The 18,706-nt window shown below is 49.4% G+C and overlaps 1 protein-coding gene across 1 annotated transcript in view; it reads left to right on the top strand.

The window, feature by feature from the left end:
- The window catches only part of LOC134944328 (NACHT, LRR and PYD domains-containing protein 12-like), a 227,599-nt gene that overhangs the window by 28,784 nt on the left and 180,109 nt on the right, over positions 1-18,706 (top strand). The gene's annotated exons all lie outside the window — the stretch shown is intronic.

Below are 18,706 nucleotides of genomic sequence, written 5' to 3'. Positions count from 1 at the left end.
AGGACACATCACACACAGGACAGTCACTGTGCGATTCCTCTTATACTGACCACAGGAGGTCACATCACACACAGGACAGTCACTGCGATTCCTCTTATACTGACTGCAGGAGGACACATCACTTGCAGGACAGTCACTGTGCACTTCCTCATATACTGACTGCTGGAGGACACATCACACGCAGGACAGTCACTGTGCGATTTCTTTTATACTGACCGCAGGAGGACACATCACACGCAGGACAGTCAGTGTGCAATTCCTCATGTATTGACTGCAGGAGGACACATCACACGCAGGACAGTCACTGTGCACTTCCTCTTATATTGACTGCAGGAGGACACATCACACACAGGACAGTCACTGTGCCCTTCCTCATATACTGACTGCAGGAGGACACATCACACACAAGACAGTCACTGTGCACTTCCTCATATACTGACTGCAGGAGGACACATCACACACAGGACAGTCACTGTGCACTTCCTCATATACTGACTGCAGGAGGACACATCACACACAGGACAGTCACTGTGCCCTTCCTCATATACTGACTGCAGGAGGACACATCACACACAGGACAGTCACTGTGCCCTTCCTCATATACTGACTGCAGGAGGACACATCACACACAGGACAGTCACTGTGCACTTCCTCATATACTGACTGCAGGAGGACACATCACACACAGGACAGTCACTGTGCACTTCCTCTTATACTGACTGCAGGAGGACACATCACACACAAGACAGTCACTGTGCGCTTCCTCATATACTGACTGCAGGAGGACACATCACACGCAGGACAGTCACTGTGCACTTCCTCATATACTGACTGCAGGAGGACACATCACACGCAGGACAGTCACTGTGCTCTTCCTCTTATACTGACTGCAGGAGGACACATCACACACAGGACAGTCACTGTGCACTTCCTCATATACTGACTGCAGGAGGACACATCACACACAGGACAGTCACTGTGCACTTCCTCATATACTGACTGCAGGAGGACACATCACACACAGGACAGTCACTGTGCAATTCCTCATATACTGACTGCAGCAGGACACATCACACGCAGGACAGTCACTGTGCACTTCCAAATATACTGACTGCAGGAGGACACATCACACGCAGGACAGTCACTGTGCCCTTCCTCATATACTGACTGCAGGAGGACACATCACACGCAGGACAGTCACTGTGCCCTTCCTCATATACTGACTGCAGGAGGACACATCACACGCATGACAGTCACTGTGCACTTCCTCATATACTGACTGCAGGAGGACACATCACACGCAGGACAGTCACTGTGCCCTTCCTCATATACTGACTGCAGGAGGACACATCACACGCAGGACAGTCACTGTGCACTTCCTCATATGCTGACTGCAGGAGGACACATCACTTGAAGGACAGTCACTCTGCAATTCCTCATATACTGACTGCAGGAGGACACATCACACACAGGATAGTCACTGCGATTCCTCTTATACTAACTGCAGGAGGACACATTACTTGCAGGACAGTCACTGTGCACTTCCTCTTATACTGACTGCAGGAGGACACATCACACACAGGACAATCACTGTGCAATTCCTCATATACAGATCGCAGGAGGATACATCACACACAGGACAGTCACTGTGCGCTTCCTCTTATACTGACCGCAGGAGGACAAATCACACGCAGGACAGTCACTGTGCGCTTCCTCATATACTGACTGCAGGAGGACACATCACATGCAGGACAATCACTGTGCAATTCCTCTTACACTGACTGCAGGAGGACACATCACATGCGGGACAGTCACTGTGCACTTCCTCATATACTGACTGCAGGAGGACACATCACACGCAGGACAGTCACTGTGCACTTCCTCTTATATTGACTGCAGGAGGACACATCACATGCAGGACAGTCACTGTGCGCTTCCTCATATACTGACTGCAGCAGGACACATCACACACAGGACAGTCACTGTGCCCTTCCTCATATACTGACTGCAGGAGGACACATCACACACAAGACAGTCACTGTGCACTTCCTCATATACTGACTGCAGGAGGACACATCACACGCAGGACAGTCACTGTGCACTTCCTCATATACTGACTGCAGGAGGACACATCACACACAGGACAGTCACTGTGCAATTCCTCATATACTGACTGCAGCAGGACACATCACACGCAGGACAGTCACTGTGCAATTCCTCTTATACTGACTGCAGGAGGACACATCACACACAGGACAGTCACTGTGCACTTCCTCATATACTGACTGCAGGTGGGCACATCACACGCAGGACAGTCACTGTGCACTTCCAAATATACTGACTGCAGGAGGACACATCACACGCAGGACAGTCACTGTGCCCTTCCTCATATACTGACTGCAGGAGGACACATCACACGCAGGACAGTCACTGTGCCCTTCCTCATATACTGACTGCAGGAGGACACATCACATGCAGGACAGTCACTGTGCCCTTCCTCATATACTGACTGCAGGAGGACACATCACACGCAGGACAGTCACTGTGCACTTCCTCATATGCTGACTGCAGGAGGACACATCACTTGAAGGACAGTCACTGTGCACTTCCTCATATACTGACTGCAGGAGGACACATCACACGCAGGACAGTCACTGTGCACTTCCTCATATACTGACCGCAGGAGGACACATCACACACAGGACAGTCACTGTGCAGTTCCTCATATACTGACTGCAGGAGGACACATCACACGCAGGACAGTCACTGTGCACTTCCTCATATGCTGACTGCAGGAGGACACATCACTTGCATGACAGTCACTGTGCAATTCCTCTTATACTGACCGCAGGAGGACACATCACACGCAGGACAGTCACTGTGCAATTCCTCATGTATTGACTGCAGGAGGACACATCACACGCAGGACAGTCACTGTGCACTTCCTCATATACTGACTGCAGGAGGGCACATCACACGCAGGACAGTCACTGTGCACTTCCTCATATACTGACTGCAGGAGGACACATCGCACGCAGGACAGTCACTGTGCACTTCCTCATAAACTGACTGCAGGAGGATACATCACACGGAGGACAGTCACTGTGCGATTCCTCTTTTACTGACCGCAGGAGGACACATCACACACAGGACAGTCACTTTGCAATTCCTCATATATTGACTGCAGGAGGACACATCACACGCAGGACAATCACTGTGCGCTTCCTCATATACTGACTGCAGTAGGACACATCACACACAGGACAGTCACTGTGCAATTCCTCATATACTGACTGCAGGAGAACACATCACACACAGGACAGTCACTGTGCCCTTCCTCATATACTGACTGCAGTAGGACACATCACACACAGGAAAGTCACTGTGCAATTCCTCATATACTGACTGCAGGAGAACACATCACACACAGGACAGTCACTGTGCACTTCCTCATATACTGACTGCAGGAGGACACATCACACGCAGGACAGTCACTGTGCACTTCCTCATATGCTGACTGCAGGAGGACACATCACTTGCAGGACAGTAACTGTGCAATTCCTCATATACTGACTGCAGGAGGACACATCACACACAGGACAGTCACTGCGATTCCTCTTATACTGACTGCAGGAGGACACATCACTTGCAGGACAGTCACTGTGCACTTCCTCATATACTGACTGCAGGAGGACACATCACACGCAGGACAGTCACTGTGCGATTTCTCTTATACTGACCGCAGGAGGACACATCACACGCAGGACAGTCAGTGTGCAATTCCTCATGTATTGACTGCAGGAGGACACATCACACGCAGGACAGTCACTGTGCACTTCCTCATATACTGACTGCAGGAGGACACATCGCACGCAGGACAGTCACTGTGCGATTCCTCTTATACTGACCGCAGGAGGACACATCACACACAGGACAGTCACTGTGCAATTCCTCATATGCTGACTGCAGGAGGACACATCACACGCAGGACAGTCACTGTGCACTTCCTCATATACTGACTGCAGGAGGACACATCACACGCAGGACAGTCACTGTGCACTTCCTCATATACTGACTGCAGGAGGACACATCACACGCAGGACAGTCACTGTGCACTTCCTCATATACTGACCGCAGGAGGACACATCACACACAGGACAGTCACTGTGCACTTCCTCATATACTGACTGCAGGAGGACACATCACATGCAGGACAGTCACTGTGCACTTCCTCATATACTGACTGCAGGAGGATACATCACACGCAGGACAGTCACTGTGCCCTTCCTCATATACTGACTGCAGGAGGACACATCACACGCAGGACAGTCACTGTGCACTTCCTCATATGCTGACTGCAGGAGGACACATCACTTGAAGGACAGTCACTCTGCACTTCCTCATATACTGACTGCAGTAGGACACATCACACACAGGATAGTCACTGTGCACTTCCTCATATACTGACCGCAGGAGGACACATCACATGCAGGACAATCACTGTGCAATTCCTCATATACTGACTGCAGGAGGACACATCACACACAGGACAGTCACTGTGCACTTCCTCTTATATTGACTGCAGGAGGATACATCACACGCAGGACAGTCACTGTGCACTTCCTCATATACTGACTGCAGGAGGATACATCACACGCAGGACAGTCACTGTGCACTTCCTCTTATATTGACTGCAGGAGGACACATCACATGCGGGACAGTCACTGTGCAATTCCTCTTACACTGACTGCAGGAGGACACATCACATGCAGGACAGTCACTGTGCGCTTCCTCATATACTGACTGCAGCAGGACACATCACACACAGGACAGTCACTGTGCACTTCCTCATATACTGACTGCAGGAGGACACATCACATGCAGGACAGTCACTGTGCGCTTCCTCATATACTGACTGCAGGAGGATACATCACACGCAAGACAGTCACTGTGCCCTTCCTCATATACTGACTGCAGGAGGACACATCACACACAAGACAGTCACTGTGCCCTTCCTCATATACTGACTGCAGGAGGACACATCACACACAGGACAGTCACTGTGCCCTTCCTCATATACTGACTGCAGGAGGACACATCACACACAGGACAGTCACTGTGCACTTCCTCTTATACTGACTGCAGGAGAACACATCACACACAAGACAGTCACTGTGCGCTTCCTCATATACTGACTGCAGCAGGACACATCACACACAAGACAGTCACTGTGCGCTTCCTCATATACTGACTGCAGCAGGACACATCACACACAGGACAGTCACTGTGCCCTTCCTCATATACTGACTGCAGGAGGACACATCACACACAAGACAGTCACTGTGCGCTTCCTCATATACTGACTGCAGCAGGACACATCACACACAGGACAGTCACTGTGCCCTTCCTCATATACTGACTGCAGGAGGACACATCACACACAAGACAGTCACTGTGCCCTTCCTCATATACTGACTGCAGGAGGACACATCACACACAGGACAGTCACTGTGCCCTTCCTCATATACTGACTGCAGGAGGACACATCACACACAGGACAGTCACTGTGCCCTTCCTCATATACTGACTGCAGGAGGACACATCACACACAGGACAGTCACTGTGCCCTTCCTCATATACTGACTGCAGGAGGACACATCACACACAGGACAGTCACTGTGCACTTCCTCTTATACTGACTGCAGGAGGACACATCACACACAAGACAGTCACTGTGCGCTTCCTCATATACTGACTGCAGGAGGACACATCACACGCAGGACAGTCACTGTGCACTTCCTCATATACTGACTGCAGGAGGACACATCACACGCAGGACAGTCACTGTGCTCTTCCTCTTATACTGACTGCAGGAGGACACATCACACGCAGGACAGTCACTGTGCTCTTCCTCTTATACTGACTGCAGGAGGACACATCACACACAGGACAGTCACTGTGCAATTCCTCATATACTGACTGCAGCAGGACACATCACACGCAGGACAGTCACTGTGCACTTCCAAATATACTGACTGCAGGAGGACACATCACACGCAGGACAGTCACTGTGCAATTCCTCATATACTGACTGCAGGAGGACACATCACACGCAGGACAGTCACTGTGCCCTTCCTCATATACTGACTGCAGGAGGACACATCACACACAGGACAGTCACTCTGCAATTCCTCATATACTGACTGCAGGAGGACACATCACACGCAGGACAGTCACTGTGCCCTTCCTCATATACTGACTGCAGGAGGACACATCACACGCAGGACAGTCACTGTGCACTTCCTCATATGCTGACTGCAGGAGGACACATCACTTGAAGGACAGTCACTCTGCAATTCCTCATATACTGACTGCAGGAGGACACATCACACACAGGATAGTCACTGCGATTCCTCTTATACTAACTGCAGGAGGACACATTACTTGCAGGACAGTCACTGTGCACTTCCTCTTATACTGACTGCAGGAGGATACATCACACACAGGACAATCACTGTGCAATTCCTCATATACAGATCGCAGGAGGATACATCACACACAGGACAGTCACTGTGCGCTTCCTCTTATACTGACCGCAGGAGGACAAATCACACGCAGGACAGTCACTGTGCCCTTCCTCTTATACTGACTGCAGGAGGACACATCACATGCGGGACAGTCACTGTGCACCTCCTCATATACTGACTGCAGGAGGACACATCACACACAGGACAGTCACTGTGCCCTTCCTCATATACTGACTGCAGGAGGACACATCACACACAGGACAGTCACTGTGCACTTCCTCTTATACTGACTGCAGGAGGACACATCACACACAAGACAGTCACTGTGCGCTTCCTCATATACTGACTGCAGGAGGACACATCACACGCAGGACAGTCACTGTGCACTTCCTCATATACTGACTGCAGGAGGACACATCACACGCAGGACAGTCACTGTGCTCTTCCTCTTATACTGACTGCAGGAGGACACATCACACGCAGGACAGTCACTGTGCTCTTCCTCTTATACTGACTGCAGGAGGACACATCACACACAGGACAGTCACTGTGCAATTCCTCATATACTGACTGCAGCAGGACACATCACACGCAGGACAGTCACTGTGCACTTCCAAATATACTGACTGCAGGAGGAAACATCACACGCAGGACAGTCACTGTGCCCTTCCTCATATACTGACTGCAGGAGGACACATCACACGCAGGACAGTCACTGTGCCCTTCCTCATATACTGACTGCAGGAGGACACATCACACGCATGACAGTCACTGTGCACTTCCTCATATACTGACTGCAGGAGGACACATCACACGCAGGACAGTCACTGTGCCCTTCCTCATATACTGACTGCAGGAGGACACATCACACGCAGGACAGTCACTGTGCACTTCCTCATATGCTGACTGCAGGAGGACACATCACTTGAAGGACAGTCACTCTGCAATTCCTCATATACTGACTGCAGGAGGACACATCACACACAGGATAGTCACTGCGATTCCTCTTATACTAACTGCAGGAGGACACATTACTTGCAGGACAGTCACTGTGCACTTCCTCTTATACTGACCGCAGGAGGATACATCACACACAGGACAGTCACTGTGCGCTTCCTCTTATACTGACCGCAGGAGAAAACACAACAATAGCAGGACAATCACTGTGCACTTCCTCTTATACTGACTGCAGGAGGATACATCACACACAGGACAATCACTGTGCAATTCCTCATATACAGATCGCAGGAGGATACATCACACACAGGACAGTCACTGTGCGCTTCCTCTTATACTGACCGCAGGAGGACAAATCACACGCAGGACAGTCACTGTGCGCTTCCTCGTATACTGACTGCAGGAGGACACATCACATGCGGGACAGTCACTGTGCACCTCCTCATATACTGACTGCAGGAGGACACATCACACGCAGGACAGTCACTGTGCACTTCCTCTTATATTGACTGCAGGAGGACACATCACATGCAGGACAGTCACTGTGCGCTTCCTCATATACTGACTGCAGCAGGACACATCACACACAGGACAGTCACTGTGCCCTTCCTCATATACTGACTGCAGGAGGACACATCACACACAAGACAGTCACTGTGCACTTCCTCATATACTGACTGCAGGAGGACACATCACACGCAGGACAGTCACTGTGCACTTCCTCATATACTGACTGTAGGAGGACACATCACACACAGGACAGTCACTGTGCAATTCCTCATATACTGACTGCAGCAGGACACATCACACGCAGGACAGTCACTGTGCAATTCCTCTTATACTGACTGCAGGAGGACACATCACACACAGGACAGTCACTGTGCGATTCCTCTTATACTGACCACAGGAGGTCACATCACACACAGGACAGTCACTGCGATTCCTCTTATACTGACTGCAGGAGGACACATCACTTGCAGGACAGTCACTGTGCACTTCCTCATATACTGACTGCTGGAGGACACATCACACGCAGGACAGTCACTGTGCGATTTCTTTTATACTGACCGCAGGAGGACACATCACACGCAGGACAGTCAGTGTGCAATTCCTCATGTATTGACTGCAGGAGGACACATCACACGCAGGACAGTCACTGTGCACTTCCTCATATACTGACTGCAGGAGGACACATCGCACGCAGGACAGTCACTGTGCGATTCCTCTTATACTGACCGCAGGAGGACACATCACACACAGGACAGTCACTGTGCATTTCCTCATATGCTGACTGCAGGAGGACACATCACACGCAGGACAGTCACTGTGCACTTCCTCATATACTGACTGCAGGAGGACACATCACATGCAGGACAGTCACTGTGCACTTCCTCATATACTGACTGCAGGAGGATACATCACACGCAGGACAGTCACTGTGCGATTCCTCTTATACTGACCACAGGAGGACACATCACACGCAGGACAGTCACTGTGCGATTCCTCTTATACTGACTGCAGGAGGACACATCACACACAGGACAGTCACTGTGCACTTCCTCTTATACTAGCTGCAGGAGGACTCATCAAACACAGGACAGTCACTGTGCGCTTCCTCATATACTGACTGCAGGAGGACACATCACACACAGGACAGTCACTGTGCGCTTCCTCATATACTGACTGCAGGAGGACACATCACACACAGGACAGTCACTGTGCAGTTCCTCTTATACTAGCTGCAGGAGGACTCATCAAACACAGGACAGTCACTGTGCGCTTCCTCATATACTGACTGCAGGAGGGCACATCACACACAGGACAGTCTCTGTGCAATTCCTCATATACTGACTGCAGGAGGGTACATTACACACAGGACAGTCACTGTGCAATTCTTCATATACTGACTGCAGGAGGACACATCACACACATGACAGTCACTGTGCACTTCCTCATATACTGATTGCAGGAGGACACATCACACACAGGACAGTCACTGTGCAGTTCCTCATATACTGACTGCAGCAGGACACATCACACACAGAGCAATCACTGTGCAGTTCCTCATATACTGACTGCAGGAGGACTTATCAACGCAGGACAGTCACTGTGCACTTCCTCATATACTGACTGCAGGAGGACACATCACACGCAGGACAGTCACTGTGCAATTCCTCATATACTGACTGCAGGAGGATACATCACACGCAGGACAGTCACTGTGCAATTCCTCATATACTGACTGCAGGAGGACACATCACACATAGGACAGTCACTGTGCAGTTCCTCATATACTGACTGCAGGAGGACACATCACACGCAGGACAGTCCCTGTGCACTTCCTCATATACTGGCTGCAGGAGGATACATCACACTCAGCACAGTCACTGTGCACTTTCCCATATACTCACTGCAGGAGGACACATCACACGCAGGACAGTCACTGTGCACTTCCTCATATACTGACTGCAGGAGGACACATCACACGCAGGACAGTCACTGTGCAATTCCTCATATACTGACTGCATGAGTACACATCACACAGGACAGTCACTGTGCAATTCCTCATATACTAACTGCAGGAGAACACATCACACGCAGAACAGTCACTGTGCACTTCCTCATATAATGACTGCAGGAGGACACATCACACACAGGACAGTCACTGTGCAATTCCTCATATACTGACTGCATGAGTACACATCACACACAGGACAGTCACTGTGCACTTCCTCATATACTAACTGCAGGAGGACACATCACACGCAGAAGAGTCACTGTGCACTTCCTCATATAATGACTGCAGGAGGACACATCACACACAGGACAGTCACTGTGCAATTCCTCATATACTGACTGCATGAGTACACATCACACACAGGACAGTCACTGTGCACTTCCTCATATACTGACCTCAGGAGGACACATCACATGATGCAGGACAGTCACTGTGCAGTTCCTCATATACTGACTGCAGGAGGACAAATCACACGCAGGACAGTCACTGTGCAGTTCCTCATATACTGACCGCAGGAGGACACATCACACACAGGACAGTCACTGTGCGATTCCTCTTATACTGACCACAGGAGCACACATCGCACGCAGGACAGTCACTGTTCGTTTCCTCTTATACTGGCTGCAAGAGGACACATCAAGCACAGGACAGTCATTGTGCAATTCCTCATACACTGACTGCAGGAGGACACATCACACACAGGACAGTCACTGTGCCCTTCCTCATATACTGACTGCAGGAGGACACATCACACACAAGACAGTCACTGTGCACTTCCTCATATACTGACCTGCAGGAGGACACATCACACGCAGGACAGTCACTGTGCACTTCCTCATATACTGACTGCAGGAGGACACATCACACACAGGACAGTCACTGTGCAATTCCTCATATACTGACTGCAGCAGGACACATCACACGCAGGACAGTCACTGTGCACTTCCAAATATACTGACTGCAGGAGGACACATCACACGCAGGACAGTCACTGTGCCCTTCCTCATATACTGACTGCAGGAGGACACATCACACGCAGGACAGTCACTGTGCCCTTCCTCATATACTGACTGCAGGAGGACACATCACACGCAGGACAGTCACTGTGCACTTCCTCATATGCTGACTGCAGGAGGACACATCACTTGCAGGACAGTCACTGTGCGCTTCCTTATATACTGACTGCAGTAGGACACATCACACACAGGACACTCACTGTGCAATTCCTCATATACTGACTGCAGGAAGACACATCACACACAGGACAGTCACTGTGCCCTTCCTCATATACTGACTGCAGGAGGACACATCACACACAAGACAGTCACTGTGCACTTCCTCATATACTGACTGCAGGAGGACACATCACACGCAGGACAGTCACTGTGCACTTCCTCATATACTGACTGCAGGAGGACACATCACACACAGGACAGTCACTGTGCAATTCCTCATATACTGACTGTAGCAGGACACATCACACGCAGGACAGTCACTGTGCACTTCCAAATATACTGACTGCAGGAGGACACATCACACGCAGGACAGTCACTGTGCCCTTCCTCATATACTGACTGCAGGAGGACACATCACACGCAGGACAGTCACTGTGCACTTCCTCATATACTGACCGCAGGAGGACACATCACACGCAGGACAGTCACTGTGCACTTCCTCTTATATTGACTGCAGGAGGACACATCACATGCAGGACAGTCACTGTGCGCTTCCTCATATACTGACTGCAGTAGGACACATCACACACAGGACACTCACTGTGCAATTCCTCATATACTGACTGCAGGAAGACACATCACACACAGGACAGTCACTGTGCCCTTCCTCATATACTGACTGCAGGAGGACACATCACACACAAGACAGTCACTGTGCACTTCCTCATATACTGACTGCAGGAGGACACATCACACGCAGGACAGTCACTGTGCACTTCCTCATATACTGACTGCAGGAGGACACATCACACACAGGACAGTCACTGTGCAATTCCTCATATACTGACTGCAGCAGGACACATCACACGCAGGACAGTCACTGTGCACTTCCAAATATACTGACTGCAGGAGGACACATCACACACAGGACAGTCACTGTGCCCTTCCTCATATACTGACTGCAGGAGGACACATCACACGCAGGACAGTCACTGTGCCCTTCCTCATATACTGACTGCAGAAGGACACATCACACGCAGGACAGTCACTGTGCCCTTCCTCTAAGCCGTCCATTGATTTTATTAACGGCCTCGCCGTCCACCCCCCTACCTTCTTTTCTCCCCAATAAACACGCGGACAACTGAATTGCGATTTAAAAGGTCACAGCCAAATTTATTGATTGGATTAGAATTGGTACTCTATAAGTGGGTGGCGAGAAAGCAGTGCATACCCCCGGCTACAGCCTCCATATTAATTTCTCCTCAATTAAACAACGGGGCGGAACCTAAGTCCCGCCCTTGCGCAAGTTAGCTGAGCGGTACCACTTCCCCTCATCGGCATAGCACCGGTCCACCCTTAAGATGACGACCGTGTCGGCCCTTGAGGCCACGACAAATTCGCCGAGTATCTGGGGAAGTGCCGGCCAACCGACGTTGCGCTACTACAGACCGCCGAGGAGCACTGCTTGCCGCGCCTGCTGGACCTCTTTTGCCAGACCATAATTAAAGACCGAATTGGCCTGACGTTGCCACCACCGGACGTAAACTTCAATTCAAATTCCAGTTACCTCACCTTCGCCCTGGTGATAGCGAAAACTCTGGATTGCCTGTCGGTGCCACCACCGAAATTAAAAAATGTTCAATTCCTAAATACCAGGGCCAAATTGCCCTACCAACTGGGCGGGAGGGTGGGTGCCTTCTTGTATCCTTGATCAGCCTGAAAGAGGGAGCCTGCCTGGCACTCCTGCTCTTTTGTACCTCCCAGGTAACTCTCCTCCCCCTCTTACCTATAGGATGCTGCTATGCTACCTGCTCTATCCCCCCCCCCCTCCCCTCCCCTCCCCTTTTCTCTCCTTCCTTGCCCTAGGCTCCTTCTTTAAAAAACCCAGGACGCTTATTTATTCTCGGGCCTAGTTTGTCCCTCGAATTCTTTAAGCCGTCCATTGATTTTATTAACGGCCTCGCCGTCCACCCCCCTACCTTCTTTTCTCCCCAATAAACACGCGGACAACTGAATTGCGATTTAAAAGGTCACAGCCAAATTTATTGATTGGATTAGAATTGGTACTCTATAAGTGGGTGGCGAGAAAGCAGTGCATACCCCCGGCTACAGCCTCCATATTAATTTCTCCTCAATTAAACAACGGGGCGGAACCTAAGTCCCGCCCTTGCGCAAGTTAGCTGAGCGGTACCACTTCCCCTCATCGGCATAGCACCGGTCCACCCTTAAGATGACGACCGTGTCGGCCCTTGAGGCCACGACAAATTCGCCGAGTATCTGGGGAAGTGCCGGCCAACCGACGTTGCGCTACTACAGACCGCCGAGGAGCACTGCTTGCCGCCATAGCCTGGTTCCTAGAACCCAGGCCCGCCACCCCTTGCTACCTCATGCCTTCCACTGACGCTTTCTGCTATGTTGCCCAAGAATATAGCTAAACCTTCCTCTGTCAGGTGTACCCTGCCTTGCCTGAATAGTCCCTCCTCTCCGAACCTCAACAACGGGTGCCTGGCGATCGTATCGCCTTCTCCCGTTAAGAGACGGGCTACCGCCCTGTTCACCTTTCTTCTGACCCTTTGTAACCCCGTGCCCCCCTGTGCCCTTGGGACTATCTCGGACCATGTGATCCGTGTATTAGGCCACCGGCCCTTCAACCCTTGTATGCCGGCTTGAATTGCCGTAATCGGCTCGCTCCCCTAGCTTTTTCCTAGATCGCTGCCCCCTAGACCTTTTGCCCTCCTGAAAAGTAGAATTACAAATAACCGTTACCCCCTGTTGTATGCGGACCTATGGTGCGAACTTTCGCGCGACCCATATGAAGGTGAAAACCACAAAACCTCTTTTTGTTTGAGGGCAAAATTGGAAAAAGTCCTTCATTCCCCCATTTATGGCGGGCAGCTTAAGGCCTTGGGTTTCGCGAAAGACGCCGAGCTGCCTTCTAGTCTTGCTTTTCCGCGCGTAAGTGTACCTTGTACGCTCCTGATTTCCCCCTGGCCAGATTTTTGGTCTCGCCCGCTGGCAACCCCTTACGTGCCACTACTGCCATGTCTTGTCAGTTGATAATTACACTTTCAAATGGCCTGACGATGCCTCCACCGAAAAAACAAAAACAAAAAACAATTTCTACATCCTAACGGTGCCAATAAAAAATTTCTACATCCTAACGGTGCCGAAATTAAAAACACAACAATTCTACATCCTAACGGGTTCAATCCGGTTAGGTATACTCATCATATAGCGCCCTATGATCTATACCTAGCAACTGACATATGACATAAGACACCCGAGAGTGCATACAAACTCCACAAAGAATGCTCTTAACTGGATTGAACCCATGACCTAAGCACTGTGAGGCCGTAATACTACCCATTGCCACATACTGGTGCGTTTACGCTGACTTGATATTCATGCCTTGCGCCAGACTATAGTTGTCCTACGTTATCCCGTCTACCGCTAAGGCACATGCAGCCTTGACCCCTACTTTATGCAGAGATGAGGTATTATTCAGCCCTTAAACCTTCGCTTTGCGCCTGGACCTTTTGCTTTCCTTTTCCTTCTGTCCTGTCTACCTTATTATGATACCATAAGTGACCATCATATTGCACGTTCACTAAAGTAGCTTTGATGGGTTTTTACTGTGATCGCTACCGCTACTTGTTGCATTTTGTATGACCGTTCGGTTCTGGAACAAACTTATTCAGCGCTTAAAGGCATAGCTAGTAAATGTAATATGAATTAAGAACTGGGATTGAACCCATGACCTCAGCGCTGTGAGGCCGTAATGCTAACCATTGCCCCATAAATGGTGCGTTTCTGCTATTCTGCTACCTAAGTGAACATAATACTGCGTATTCCCCAAAGCCGCTTTGATGGTTTTTCTATTGAGATCGCTATCGCTACTTGCTTTGTCTCCCAGGCCTGCCTTTTGTATGACACTCAGGTTATATAACAAGCGGTTATCATTATAACTATATACCACATAATACAATGCCAGGGGATTAAACCATGCGTTTAGCACAGTGGAAGTTGTACTGCGTAGCGCTGGGCTGTACCGCGCTATGCAAATCGTGGTCTGTCTATTTTTTATTTATTTTTATTTATTCATTATTATTATTATTATTCTTTCCTTTTCATTATTTTTGGTTTTTGTTACTGCCTCGTTATGCTCTGTGTACCCATGCATTTTTCTAATGTATGGACTGTGCAAGGCATTGCAAATCGCCTGTGACGCCTTCCTACTAACTGCAATACAATAATAATGGAGCTAAGGCCACGGGTAATACTGAAAAAATTTGCTAGTATGAACGTTATGGTGCGTGACTGTCCCCCACTGATCTGTATTATACTGTTCTTATATACCTACTATCAATGCAATAGTACATGCTCACGGCAATGCGATGACTGTTCTGCCTTATATTATATAATTCATCGCTATTCCCCTCTATAATGTGCAAAATACCCCCCGGCCATTCGATCCGGTATTAAGCTTTATATTAGCCCGCTAGTATACCTATGATGCTGAAATATGCTCTTGCCGCCATGCCCTCAGTAATCATTACGCTGTATACCTAGTACGACCCGTACCCTGTAATATACCCATGCGGCAATGACATCGCTGATTTGCTTTATCTCGTATACTTCCCCTTTCACACTGCCGCCCGTACCCGGTATTTTGCCATTTTAACTGGCTTCCTAAACGGGTCAAAACTGCGATGTGAAAAGGGGTCCCCTTCAATTTACCGCTTTCAACTACAGGTATTTTGAACGGTAAAAGAAGGGTCCTCCCCGTTTCAGTCCCATTTCACTGTGCAGTGTGAAAGGGTCTGAAACGGTATTTGCAAGCCCCAGCAGGTCATAGGCTGTCTCCATGTGTGATGTCAGCAGCCACAACCAGGAAACAGCTTGGAAAACACCGGAGACCCATGTGAGAGTGGCTTTATAAACTTTTATACTGCAAAGCCACTATAAAATGTCTCATTGAGTGATGAAGAGGTGAGGGAGCTGCTTTAGGATCAGAGGGGATGAGGAAATCTGCAGACAAATTACTGGGACAGTCAAGAATACCCTCATATATAAAAACATAGCAAAATGCTTCAAGCTGCTGGGTTCCATCGTACTACTATCCAAATTTATTAATAATTAATTAATTAATACTTATTAATAATGTGTGGTTAGAAAAGTCCATTTATAGCGACAACCACTGTTTTCTATGGGTGAAACGGGTTCAGTGTGAAAGGTACCAAAAAAAAAAAATTAATGAAATGGTAATATACTGGTTACAACATGAGATGTGAAAGGGGTTTAACTGCTCAAACCCGTTTTAAGAACCGTTTCAAATACCGTTTCAAAAGCAGGTTTTGCGATGTGAGCAGCATTGCTAGTACCTATTCTACCCTGCAATATATACACGCCGTTGCACTTCTGCGATCCTTGCATCACTCGCATATTATAACCTTATCATACTTTATACGCTGTAATTTAATACTGACTGCAATGTAACCACTGACCCATGTTATACTGTCTACTATGACACTATTACACCCTATGCGCTGCCATAACCCCCACAACCCTGTAATTCTACCCAGCCCCCCACTGCCCTTTTATTTCCTTTATTTATGTATTTTTATTTTTACACCCCCTCCCTCGTATACCTTACACTGGTCACCCTGCTGGGAGGGGTTATGTGCAGGGGAGAAGATGAAAGGGAACCACCACCATTGTTGGAGGAGGGGAGATAAGATAACCCCCAGCCAGATAGCGTCTGCTGGACATGCTATCAGTAATTAAGAAGGGGGGAAGCTATTGTATTACTGTGAGAGCAAAGATTTTATGCGGGAAGCCTTAGCAACGGGGAAGGGGGGGGGGGGGGGTTGCTTAGATGTGGTGTTTGCTATCCCTGCAGCAGCTGAATGTCCCATGCGTTTGTCCTTTAAAACCAACTCCAAGGCTGGAGTGATTATCTTATGTTTTCTTACCAGACAGTCGCTTTAACCCACTAAGCCATAGCGCAGAAGCCATACCCCTAGCCTGTAAATACATGATACTTATCTGGGTGGTCCCTCTGCGTGCCTCCTAAGGAATCATTAGATTGCAAAGTTTCGCGTGGGCTCCCCCTGAAGCTAAGCCGTAGGGAGAAGCGAGACGAGTAGCCTGATCATCTGTAAGTAAGTACAGTAAGTGAGAGGGAAAAGTACCATATTACAAAGTAACATGACCGAAAAGGGAACATTCATGGAAATAATTAATTAACTAACAACCCAATAACTTGAATTAATAAATAGGCTGGCTGATTGATATGGGTATTGGTACTGGCTAGCGCCCGTGCAGCCTGGCGGATATGGCGGGGCTGATACCCGGTGGAGTGGGCTGCGGCGGGCCAGCAGCTTGCCCACTGCGGATAATGGGCTGTGGGGAAGTGCTGTCCCGCATGCCACCCGAGGGGGGGGGGGGGGGGAGCGCTGCAAGCTGCTGCCCCCATCCCACTTGCTCTGGCTGTGCAAAATGAGTGTTTAGCAACTATTTTTCTATATAAACATTACTCAATTACCGACATAGGAGTATACACAGATAAAATGTAAGCTAACATGGTGCTGTTATAAAGAATGAGAAACTGTGACCTGTAAAATGTGGATTACTCCAAATGATCTTTACATTTTTGAAATCTTACTTTCCTATAATGTTATATTTTCATGTTATATTTTTATTGTATCATATTTACTTACCACTTTGCTCTTATTATTTTTATTGTATCATATTTATTTACCACTTTGTTCTTATTTTGATTAAAGATTTAGAACACATTCTGCTGTACCGTTTACCTTTAATTTTTAGTTAAAAACATGAAAATACTAATAAAAGTATTTTAAAAAGGAAAGCATGTTAAGTTTCTTAGTGAGAAGTAGAGTATTCCACCCACAGCAATCACGGGCTCCTGCGGTGGTGTCTGTCCCGCCGGAGCCGCTATCTGTGCCTGCTGTCGCTGCTGGGCGCGCACCTGCGTGTGTCGGTACGCGCCGCTACTGTGCAGCGTCGCTGGGGGTGTGAGTGCGGGCTCTGGCGGCGGCCTGTTAAGTTTCTTAGGACCTGACCCGCCGTAGACGGGGATTGTAGCTGCTGCTGTGGCTGGGCGGCGCCGAGCGTGACGCGATCGCTCGGCGCCGGAAGGAGGGGGGGGGTGCGGCCTGCGGCTGGCTACGGGCTGGCTCGCCGGAGCCTGCTTCCGGGCCGCCGCGCGCCAGCCACGTGCGTAGGGGTGACGCGGTCGGCGGTCTCGCCGATCCCGTCCGGGGCCCTCGGGAGTGAGCAGCGTGCTGTGAACCGTGCGCTGCCTGGTCCGCCTGGATGAGGCGCCGGGGGGCGGGGGCATTCCTCCTGGGTCTGGGCATTCTGGTGTGCGGGCGCTAGATGACTGGGCTGCGTTTGGTGCAGTGAGTATATTTTGTGGTGAACTGTAAGGAGGGGGGTCTAGATTTTGGGCTGCAGTGTGTGTATAACTGAAGTGTATGAGAGGGGGCTTATAATAAAATTGTACT

Source organism: Pseudophryne corroboree, chromosome 7 (assembly GCF_028390025.1).
Source record: "Pseudophryne corroboree isolate aPseCor3 chromosome 7, aPseCor3.hap2, whole genome shotgun sequence".
NCBI classification, from domain to species: Eukaryota; Metazoa; Chordata; class Amphibia; order Anura; family Myobatrachidae; genus Pseudophryne; species Pseudophryne corroboree.
The sequence above is the reverse complement of the archived record's forward strand: the minus strand, read 5'-3'. Positions and strand labels throughout refer to the sequence as shown.